Source organism: Hipposideros armiger, unplaced genomic scaffold, assembly GCF_001890085.2.
Source record: "Hipposideros armiger isolate ML-2016 unplaced genomic scaffold, ASM189008v1 scaffold_453, whole genome shotgun sequence".
Taxonomy (NCBI): domain Eukaryota; kingdom Metazoa; phylum Chordata; class Mammalia; order Chiroptera; family Hipposideridae; genus Hipposideros; species Hipposideros armiger.
In genome coordinates, this window is record NW_017731803.1 from 178,585 (window position 1) to 189,394 (window position 10,810).

The window sequence follows — 10,810 nt, forward strand, 5'->3', positions numbered from 1 at the left end:
GGTGATAAAACTTGTCTGTGGTCTCCCATTGTCGCAATGGAACACAACTCCTTTACAATTAACAAGCTCTGGACATTTCTGGATGATGGATTTGTTCAAACTGTCCAATTGCCGACAGTATATATTCAAATTGATTATTTGGTTCCTTGGTAGGAGCTCGAAAAAAATGACCGACACCTTTAAAATCTCACCATGCTGAGAACATAACCTTCCTCTGATGAATGTCTGCTTTCAATGTCATTTGAGGCGAATCATCATGTTGGGACCAAGACTGTTTTCGCGCCACATTGTTGTAAAGAATCCACTTCTCATCACCAGTTATCAGTTGCTTCAAAAAAAGGGTTGTTTTCCTCACGTTTTATGAGCATGGAATTTCGTGAACCATCGTTGGCACTGACATTCTTGGAGAGTGTTGTCACCACAAACTTTATGCAACTTTTCTCAAGCTTGACACACGTTCTTTCCTTTATGGAAGTAAAACAGTAAAATATGGCAAAAATGCAGTTTGGTCTTCCGTCTTTAACTTGTTGTAAAATCTCCAAAACTCAACCAAATCGCTCAATTTTTTTTAGAATGAAGCTAGAACTGTCAGCTGTCAAATGACATAGCAATAACATAGATGCGAATGACTCTAGTACTTCCAAAAATAAACTAGTGCCATCTGTCACAAACATGCGTCATGACTTTTCCGACAACCCAATATTTCTGATGCCAGCTTCCCTTGATTTCTCACATTTTCTGAGCTTATTCCTTCAGTCTTCCCGTCAGTTCAGTGAGTTACCTGACATCCTTCTCATACATTCCTCTCTTGCTATACTTTTGCTTCATTACTCATACTTTTGATATCCGCTCATGAGTCATTTCCTTAGAAGCCTTTAATGATATCCCTACCCACTGCGGGTCAATCTGCCCTCATATCACCAAGCTCTCCTCACTCAGAATACTTATATTATTTTTGTGATCAAACATTCATAAAACTGATTATTTGATTAATGTGTGTCTTCCCAACTAGAATTTGAACTTCCTGAGAGCAAGACTGGGTCTATTTTTGTTCATGATTTTTTTCTGTAGCTCTAGCGCAAGGTTTAAAACTAACTATACAAGCGCACATTTTGAATAAAGAAAAGAATACTGAAAGCCGGTATCTGTCTATAACTTTTTAAAAAGTGAGATAGATATGGACACTGAGGGAGTAAGGTACAGGATATTCTCCTGAGGGACTGAGAAAACACCGTTTTTCTTATGCCCTCTCTTCTCCCACTTGTCAAGAATTTCCTGTGTTTCTTTTCTTCTCACCCCACCTTAGTAAGCTGTTTTAATGGCATAATTGATAGGCTTTCTTACATTCTGATCCTTATCATGCTTCAGGAGGGCTGAAAATTCCAGCTCCACATTTTTTAGATCTGAGTTTTCCCACCGTTTTAGACACAAGTTTGCTTTGCTTTGCTTCTCACCCTAATTGAACCTTTTAAAAAAATTACTGATGAAATCAATAGGCATCTGATGTGTGGAGCCAGGTTCCTGTACGGAGGCTTTGGTGGCACAGATATCCTTACAGGGGAAAGGGCATCAAACGGAGAGAGGCTCCCAATTGTTTTCTGTTTTGGGTCTCAACCAAGCCTCACATTTCCAACTTGTGGGCCCACACTTTAATGTCCTTTCCACTGGAGCCTTGCCAGGGAGTTTGGTTTTGGGCTGGCCTTGGGAGGCAGCTCTGGGGGCAGAGATGGATGAATGCTCTAATGATAGCTGTCAGGACCACACAGCCACCAGGATTTTTTGTGGGGAGGATGAAGTGGGTTGAGTTTCACAATCTGGAGGCCCCTTCAGACAGCATGGCCTGGCTTCAGCCCACATCAGAGCACATGGGATTTTAATGTGTTCTGTCTGCACAAAGCTCCATATTATCTCTGGCCTATGGGTTCAAATCCAAACAGGAAAAAGAATCTCCTACCTTCCTCTGTCAACCTCTCATCTTTTCCCAAGGTAAAGATACTAATAACCAGAACTAATCTCTAAGATTGCACCAATCAGCAGAGAGATACCCATAGGGCAAGGCAGGTATTGCTTAAAGAAATAGCTCTCTCTTATCAGAAACCGCTGGTCAAAGAAAAGAGGAACAAAGGGAGAAATCCAATGGGCTCCAGAGCTGTGTTAGGGAGTTACACATGTTAAACCTCTGGATTCTCACACTACCCCTGAAAAATAGGTAGAATTATCCTTACTTTATTGATAGAATATTGAGTTTCAGAAGGGGTAAGTAACTAGCCCACAATCACACAACATTGAAGTGACAGAGCCATGATTAAAATTGAGGATTGTGTCGTTCTAAGTCTGAGCTTTTCTCATTTCTCCCAACCGTCAGGCTAGGAGGGCACTGTGGGACAAAGAATCCCTGTGCCTGGTAAAGCCTCCCCCTGCCGGAACCTGCTCCTTACACACAACACTAGTCCCTCTGATCTATAGTTGTTCCTTGGCATTGATCTGCTGGCACTGCTGCACCTCATATGTCTTAAGATGTCTATATTCAGAATTTTTTCCTGGGCATCCTATTTTTGATTGGCATGATATCTAAATCAGACAGAATGCTGTTGTGAAAATTGAAGGCACAGTGTTGCTTAAAAGTTACACAATCTAGGATTTGGATCCCAGCTCTGCCATTTGCTAGTTGTGTAACTATGCCCAAGTTACTTTACTTCTGTAAGCTGCATTTTAAAAATGAAGATCCTCATACCTTTGTGGCAGGATTAACTTTGTAATAACCAAAGGTATGGTTCCTTATTTTCTTTAAATCAATTTAAATCTAATTCGAAGCTCCTTCCTATCTAGATGATGGAAAATTTGTTCTCAAATAACATAGGAGCTTCCCCTGCTAGGATTGTGCAAGATTTATGTGTGGGTGATATATGTGGTATGTGCAAAATAGGGGATGAGATTGAAGAAGGCTTGAGTGAGAATCTCCATCCTCAGCCATTTATTCATAAAACAACCAGTATGTTCTGTGACAAATGTCAGGAGAAAATGGAAAACAGACTCCATCACCACAGTAAGGATGAGGAGACAAATAATATTATAATTAAGTATGTTGAATATTATTATAGGGAAAGAGCATGTGGGTAACTAACGTAGTTTGGGAGGTGGGGAGTTGTCCATTAGGCCCGGTACAGAGAATAGTAGTAAGGGAGAGTGTCATGAAATGGAGCTGGGGAGCTGTGAGGGGCCAGATAGTTAAATATTAAGGTTAAAAAATATTGAGGTTCAGAAGGGTAGGTGACTAGCCCACAGTCACAACATTAGAGTGGCAGCAGTGATTAAAATTGAAGATTGGCTGATTCAGTTGTCTGGCTCAGTCTTGTTATTAAGGCTCATGAAGTCTTCCCTCAAAGGATTTATACAACAGCCTTATCTAAAAGGAAAACTTGTAAAGTAGGAGAAATGAATCAACTGAGCTTTATTGGTATGATTTGTATATGTGTTTGTTTATTTCTTTAGTATCCTTGAACACTTACTGTGTGTCAGACATGTTGCTGTGGGAATCATCTCATTTAAACATCACAGTAATCTAATGAAATATGCACCATTATCACAGCCAATTTAAGGAGCAGAAAATTAAGGCTGAGTGAGGTCAAGTAATTTGCTCAAGATCACACAGTTTGTAAATTATAAAACTATGATTTAAATCTAAGTATTCTTATTCCAGAGCCCTCACTTTTATCTTCAATTTTCCAACTAGTTGATTGGATAAGTTGCCTCTTTGCAGAGAGCAGTAATTTGAGGCTGTACACATAGTGTTAATGTATTTAAATGGTGAGAGGAAGCTAGGTTTGGAAGGCTATACTAAAAAAAGAAAAGTCTGTGCTTCCAAAAGAAGCAACCATTATACGTGTGTGTGTGTGTGTGTGTGTGTGTGTGTGGTGTGTTTGTGCATACATGCATCAGGATGAAGTGGGTGATATAGTAGGTTGAGATCCCATACTAGAATTTTGCAAACTGTGCTCTGCAAAGAGTTCTAGTCTGGCATATGTTAAGAGATTTTTTTTTAAAATTAAATTTAATGGGATGACATTGGTTAATAACTGTATAAAATTTCAGGTATATAACTTTATACTACAACATTTGTATACTCCATTGTTTCCTCACCACCGAAAGTCGAGTCTTCTGTTACCATATATTTGACCTCTTTTATCTTCCTCATTCTCGCAAACCCCCTTCTCCTGTGGTAACCACCGTTCTGTTATGTGTATTCATGCATATGTTTGTTTACTCACTTGTTTTTGTTTTATATCCTACATATGAGTGAAATCATACAGTTCTTGTCCTTTTCTGTATGACTTATTTCACTTAGCATGATATTCTCAAGATCCATCTATATTGTCACAAGTGGCAATATTTCATCTTTATTATGTCTGTGTAGTATTCCACTGTATATATGTACCATATCTTCTTTGTCCAGTCATCCATGTAAGGACACTTAGATTTTTACATGTCTTGGCTTTTGTGAATAATGCTGCAATAAACATAAGGGTACATATATCTTTAAGAATAAGTGTTTTCAAATTTTTCAAGTGCCTTGGCGTAGGCCTCTTTGGGTCCATCCTGTTAGGGATTCTCTGTGCTTCCTGGGCTTGTATATCTACAGAGGATGCCAAAAAAATGTAGACACATTTTAAGAAAGGAAAAAACTGCATGAAAATTTAATGCTCAATGTATACCGATAACAAAAGATGAATACAAGTCATGTATATACATTTTTTTGGCACCCCTGGTATTTCTTTCGTCAGGATAGGGAAGTTTTGAGTCATTATTTCTTCAAATAGGTTTTCAATTCCTTGCTCTCTCTCTTCTCCTTCTGGTACCTCTATGATGTGAATGTTGATATGCTTGATGTTGTCCCAGAGACCCCTTAAACTGTCCTCATTTTTTTTGGATTCTTTTTTATATTTGCTCTTTTGATTGGGTGTTTTCTGCTACCTTATCATCTAAATTACTGATTCAATCCTCTGCTTCATTTAATCTACTGTTGATTCTCTCTAATATACTCTTCATTTCAGTTATTATATTCTTTATTTCTGACTGGTTCTTTTTTATGTTTTTTATCTCCATTTTTATGTTTCCTATCTCTTTGTTGAAGTTCTCCTTGAGATCATTGAGCATCCTTATAACCAGTGTTTGGAGCTCTGCATCTGGTAGATTGCTTGTCTTCATTTTGTTTAGTTCTTTTTCTGGAGCTTTGTTCTTTTATTTGGGACATGTTTCTTTGTCTTCCCATTTGGGCTGCCTTCCTGTGTTTGTTTTTATGTATTAGGTATGGCTGCTATGTCTCCCAGTCTTAGTAGAGTGCTCTTATGTAGTAGGTATACTGTAGGACCTAGTGGGTAGCCTCTCTGGTCCTAGAGCCAGGTGCTCCAATTGTGTCCATCATACGGGTTGTGTGTTGAGCCTTGGTTGTTGTTTGCACATCATTGAGAGGGACTAACCCTTAGGCTGATTGGTTGTGAGGACTGGCCTTGGCTACTGTGGAGGAACTTTGGTGCAAGGGCTGACCCTACAGAGCAGGGTTTGCTTTACTGAGGCTCTGATGCCTGTGCAGTCTGCCCTTTGGGTGTGTCATCCTTGGAGGTGGCAGGGTCATGCTCCAGCTCAGTCTAATGTTGGCCACCAGGTGTGCCAGTTCTGGTGCCTCCTGGGAGGGGACTTTCTGTAGGCCAAGTTTAGCCACAGCCTGTACTCTGCCTGGGGCCACTTGGTATGAGCCAAAAAGCAATCCACAGATAGTTGTTGCCTGCACTGGGCTTGAGGGTGCCTTGAGAGGCCAATTTGTGAACAAAGGCCAGCTGTCACTGGTCCTGGGCTTAGGGCTGTTGAGCCAGAGGTATGGGACATGCTGAAGCCAGATGCTGCTTGTTTGGGTTTTGTGAACCTTTGAGAGATTTTAGGAAAGTCTGCAGCATGAGCTAGGGCAGGCTGGGGTGGGTCTGGGACTCCTTGCTCCTCTGGGAGTGGGGGATTCCTCCTGCTTTTTAGTGGTCACATGTGAGTGTGGGACCAGCCGGTTCTCTATTTCTGCCCCTCCTACCAGTTTCAAGGTGGGTTCTTCTGTATGTCTGTAGTAGTAAGGCTTCAGTTCAGCTTGACTTCAGGTGATTCTCGATGATGGTGGTTCTGTTGTTTAGCTGTAATTGATGTGGTTCTGAAAGGAGGTGAGCACAGCATTTACCTACGCTGCCATCTTGACCAGCAATCTTGTGCTTGAGAGAGGTTTTAGAATCCTGTTCTTTGATATACAAACAAAGTCCTTCTATATCAGTCTTCCTGCACTGGTTAGCCTTGGGTCAGAAGGCGTACAGAGCAGTCAATTTAGTCAAGGAAACACTGGGGAAACAAAGTTAAATTTCTTTACTGTAGGTCTCTAATGGTCATTTAATATGCTGTGTAAAACATGACCCTTCAAGAGCGTATTTTTTAGTATTTTTAAAGGTAATTGATACCAGCATCTACTATTATTTTTTTTCCTTCAACATCTATTAAGTAACACTATGTATGCAATAGGTTAGGGAATGCTATTCTAAACAATCTTTATGATTTTTCATTGGTGAAATTGATTATGGTAATTAGTGTAATTCTATGAATAGCTTTTGATAAATATCCCCTGGAGGGATACTTTCTTTGAGATACCAGGATTATTTTTTGTTGACTTGTTCACTTTAATAGGAAAGAATCTTTATTATAGTCTTAGGGCAATCTGAACCTAAGGGAAAACTCTTTCCCCTCCAGATATATTTGAACATTGGTGGATTATACTAAGATTTAATAAAACCTTCAATATTTTATTACAATGTATTTGTTGGATGGATGAATTTGGCAGAGGAGGGCTCCAAATTAGACTTTAAATCCAGGGGCTGGAACCTCTTTTCCCACAACATAAAGTCTTTTGTGTCAAAAAGGCTTATCCACATTGTAAAGATGAACAGAATAAGAAATGGAGTGAAAATCTGGCTTTTAGAGTTAGCAACAGTAGAGAATGGAAATGCAAGCAGAATGAGAGAGGAAGGAGAATTTACTGAATTGTAATTTCTTTTTAAAACCTGTTTGGAGGGGACTTTGCTTTTATCACAATATTCATCCATTAAGCTTTCCTTTTTTAGCAGTAAGCATTGATTTGTGAAAATAATGGCTCCTGTTGGAAGATGAGGATTTCATTTAAAAAAAAAATTACATCTCCTAGTTTATGGTATCTTTTAAAAATAAATCTAAAAGGAGAAATTGCCAACTTGATTTTGTTGGTTTTCACTATGATTTGTTTTTCAAATTCTTGGACTATTTCCATTGATAGAAACAATTTCAAAGCTTATGGTTTGGCAGAGAGTTGACTTTTTTTTTTGGCCCTCAATAATTGTTTTCTTTAGTAGTATCCAATTCAATAACAAAAACTTATTCCAGAAGATGACAACTTGCTAAGGTTCGAGTATTTAATTCTTCTAAATTCATCCTTATGAATATGCAATGCCAAATGGAACTAATTTTCATATAATTTCCACATCTATCAGAAGACAGAACCTGCAGCTATGTGGAGCAAGGTAAACTTAATTCCACTCTATGAGGTGGGGTGAAAAGGTAGCTATAGGTATTTGTTCCCAAAGACTCAAGGTGTTTGTAGTAGGAAGGAGGGAGTAAAAGCTTTAAAAGACACATAATTCTTATAAGTTATATGTAAAGAGTACAATTCAGTTTACATTGCCTCAATCAAACAGCAATCTTGTGACATTGGTGTTGCCATAAATCCCCATTTTATAAGTGTGTAAACTGAAGTTCAGAGAGGTTAGCTGATTTGTTCACAGATTGGACAGTAGAGCTAACACTTAAACTAAGGATCTACAGAGAAACAGAATAGGAGATATATGTTTATCTATATATATGTGTATATATATGTATGCATATATGTATATATGGGGAGAGAGGGGAGAGGGAGAGGGAGAGAGAGATTTAGTGTATGAAATTGGCTCACATGATTATAAAGGCCGACACATCCCAAGATCTGCTGTCAGTAAGCTGGAGACCCCAGAGAACCAATGTGTAGATCCAGTCTGAGCCTGAAAACCTAAGAACCGGGAGAACTGATGGTGTAAATTCCAGCCTGAAAGCTGGCAGGCTTGAGACTCAAGAAGAGCCAATGTTTTAGTCTGAATCTGAGGGCTGGAAAAGACCAATACCTCAGCTTAAGATGTCAGGCAGCAGAAGTTCCTTCTTACTCAGCTGTTTTGTTTTATCCAGGCTTTCAACTGATTGGATAAGGCCTACCCACATTAGGGAGGACAACCTGCTCACTCAGCCTACCTGAAGAAATATTAATCTCATCCATAAATACCCTCACAGACACTCAGAATAACCAAATATCTATCTGGGCTCTCCATGAGTTGACACATAAAATGCACCACCACACAGAACTTCTGAGTCTAATTTAATTCTTTGCTTATTCAATTACAATATTATGCCCCTTCCAGATCTATTTTTGAAGCTGTCATCTGTGTTCTTGTTTATGTCTATATTCCTGTAACAATTTTACCTGTTGTTATTTATGCTGTTTCTCTATGTGACTCTATTGATCAAGGCTGCCCTCTCATAGTACTTATAATCACATTAATACTTGAGAGCTAAATAGGACTCAAATGTGATTTTTGCCCTCAAGGGGGCACATGGCCATGTCAAACATTTTTGGCTGTCACAACTGCAGTGCAGGGGTGCAGGGGACAGACTTCTGGCACCTAATGGCTAGAAGCCAGGGATGCTGCCAAAGATCTTGCATTGCACAGAAACCCCTCCACAGCAAAGAATTATCCAGCCCAAAATAGCAACCGTGTCAAGGTTCAGAACCTGCTTTAGCGTAAGTGTTTTAGGGTCAGTGGTGGGCTTTGGGAGATCTGTACATGCCATGAAAACCTATACAAAATTTAATATGTACGTTTTATACTATTTTCCACCCCTGGGGTGAGCCCATGGCTTTTATCAGATTATGACAGAGGTCCATGCTCTCTGTGGAGCATATGGCAGACTAGCAGTTAACATCAAACTTCTGTGCCTTCCTGCATTGCAGGGACTGGACGGCTACAAACTAAATCCCCCAAACTCTCTTGTAGTTATAGTACCGAACGTAACTTTAGTTCTTCCAGGTATATGGGAGCAACAGTGAGGCAGGGGCCATATTCCTGCTACTTTGATTGATTTGGCAAGTATATTGGAAGTTAGGTTGGGTTTTTCTGTATCATCTTTCCAGGGACCAGCAAGGAGCTTCCTGGATGGTAAGAGGGGCAGTGCAGTGACAGCGGGGGTGAAGACAGTGGTTTTCTGATCCTAAATCACCAGTAATTAGAGTATGTTCTTAAGTTCATTGTTCCCATCTTTCTGATAGAAGCAGAAATAGAAGCTCTTTGGACGGACCATTTATTGAATATATTCCAGGGGTTACTTCTGGAGGTCCAGCCTAGCACCTGTTCCTCCATACCATCTAAAATTTTGAAAGCACCTAATTTCCTGTATTAAATCCTATTTTACTTAAAATACTGAGAGAGGTATGTGTTTCTTGCAGCTGAACCCTACTGATACACCTTCAAAAAGCTTGGAATTCTTCCCTGATGGGGCCATCAGTTGATTCTTTTTTCACTGTACTCCTTTATCTAGATGGCAAGGTCTCCTTGATATCTGTGTTAGAGAACTGTTCAAAAATGTTTTACCTAGGGCAGCTGGTTGGCTCAGTTGGTTAGAGTGTGGTGCTCATAACACTAAGGTTGCCAGTTTGATTCCCACATGGGCGAGTGAGCTGCACCCTCCACAACTAGATTGAAAACAGTGACTTGACTTGGAGTTGATGGGCCCTGGAAAAACACACTGTTTCCTAATAATAAAGTTTAAAACAATAATAAAATAAAATATTAAAAAAATATTTTACCTGGAGCATTAGTAAGTTTGTCATTGTGGGGAATAAACAAAGACCATAGTCCAGTGTAAAACAGACTTTGCTAGTATATGACTATTACTGTATGTGCAAGAAATATTGAAAGGCTAACACTAGAAAAGTCCCTAGAGACCATGTAGTTCAGTTATTCTCAAACACAGTGGAAAATTGTGGGAAGTTTTAGTTTGTCACAGTGACTGGGGAGTGCTAATGGTGTTTAACGCTCAGAGGCCATGGATGGTAAACACCTGGCCCTGTGCAGGACAGACAGACCTCCACCACAAACAATCACTCTTCGCCTGCCAATGTCCACATCATTCTTGTTGGAAAGCACCAGTCAGTCTCTTTGTTTTACCAAAGATGCAAGTGGAGCACAGAGCCCTGAAATTATTTTTGTAAGGTCATAAGAGCTCATAGCACTAAGACTGACTTCCAGGGCAAAGGCCTTTCCTCATTATAATTGGAGTCGCCGATACGATTCCCACATGGGCCAGTGCTCTGCGCCTGAGCTGAGCTGCTGCTGAGCTGCCAACAGGTGGCAGGATGGGTCAGCTGGTGAGAGTATGGGATCCTAACAACAAGGTTGCCTCTTGGACTCCCGCATGGGATGGTGGGCTATGACCACCTGCAACTAAGATTGAACATGGCACCTTGAACTGAACTGCCCTGAGCTGCTGATGGTGGCTGGATGGCTCAGTGGTTAGAGCATGCGCTGTTAGCAACAAGGTTTCCAGTTCAACTCCCACATGGGATGGTGGGCCATGTCCACCTTCAACTAAGATTGAACACAGCAACTTGAGCTGAGCCGCTGGGAGCTGCCCGATGGTGCCTGGACTTGGAGCTGAGCTAGCTGTGCCCTCC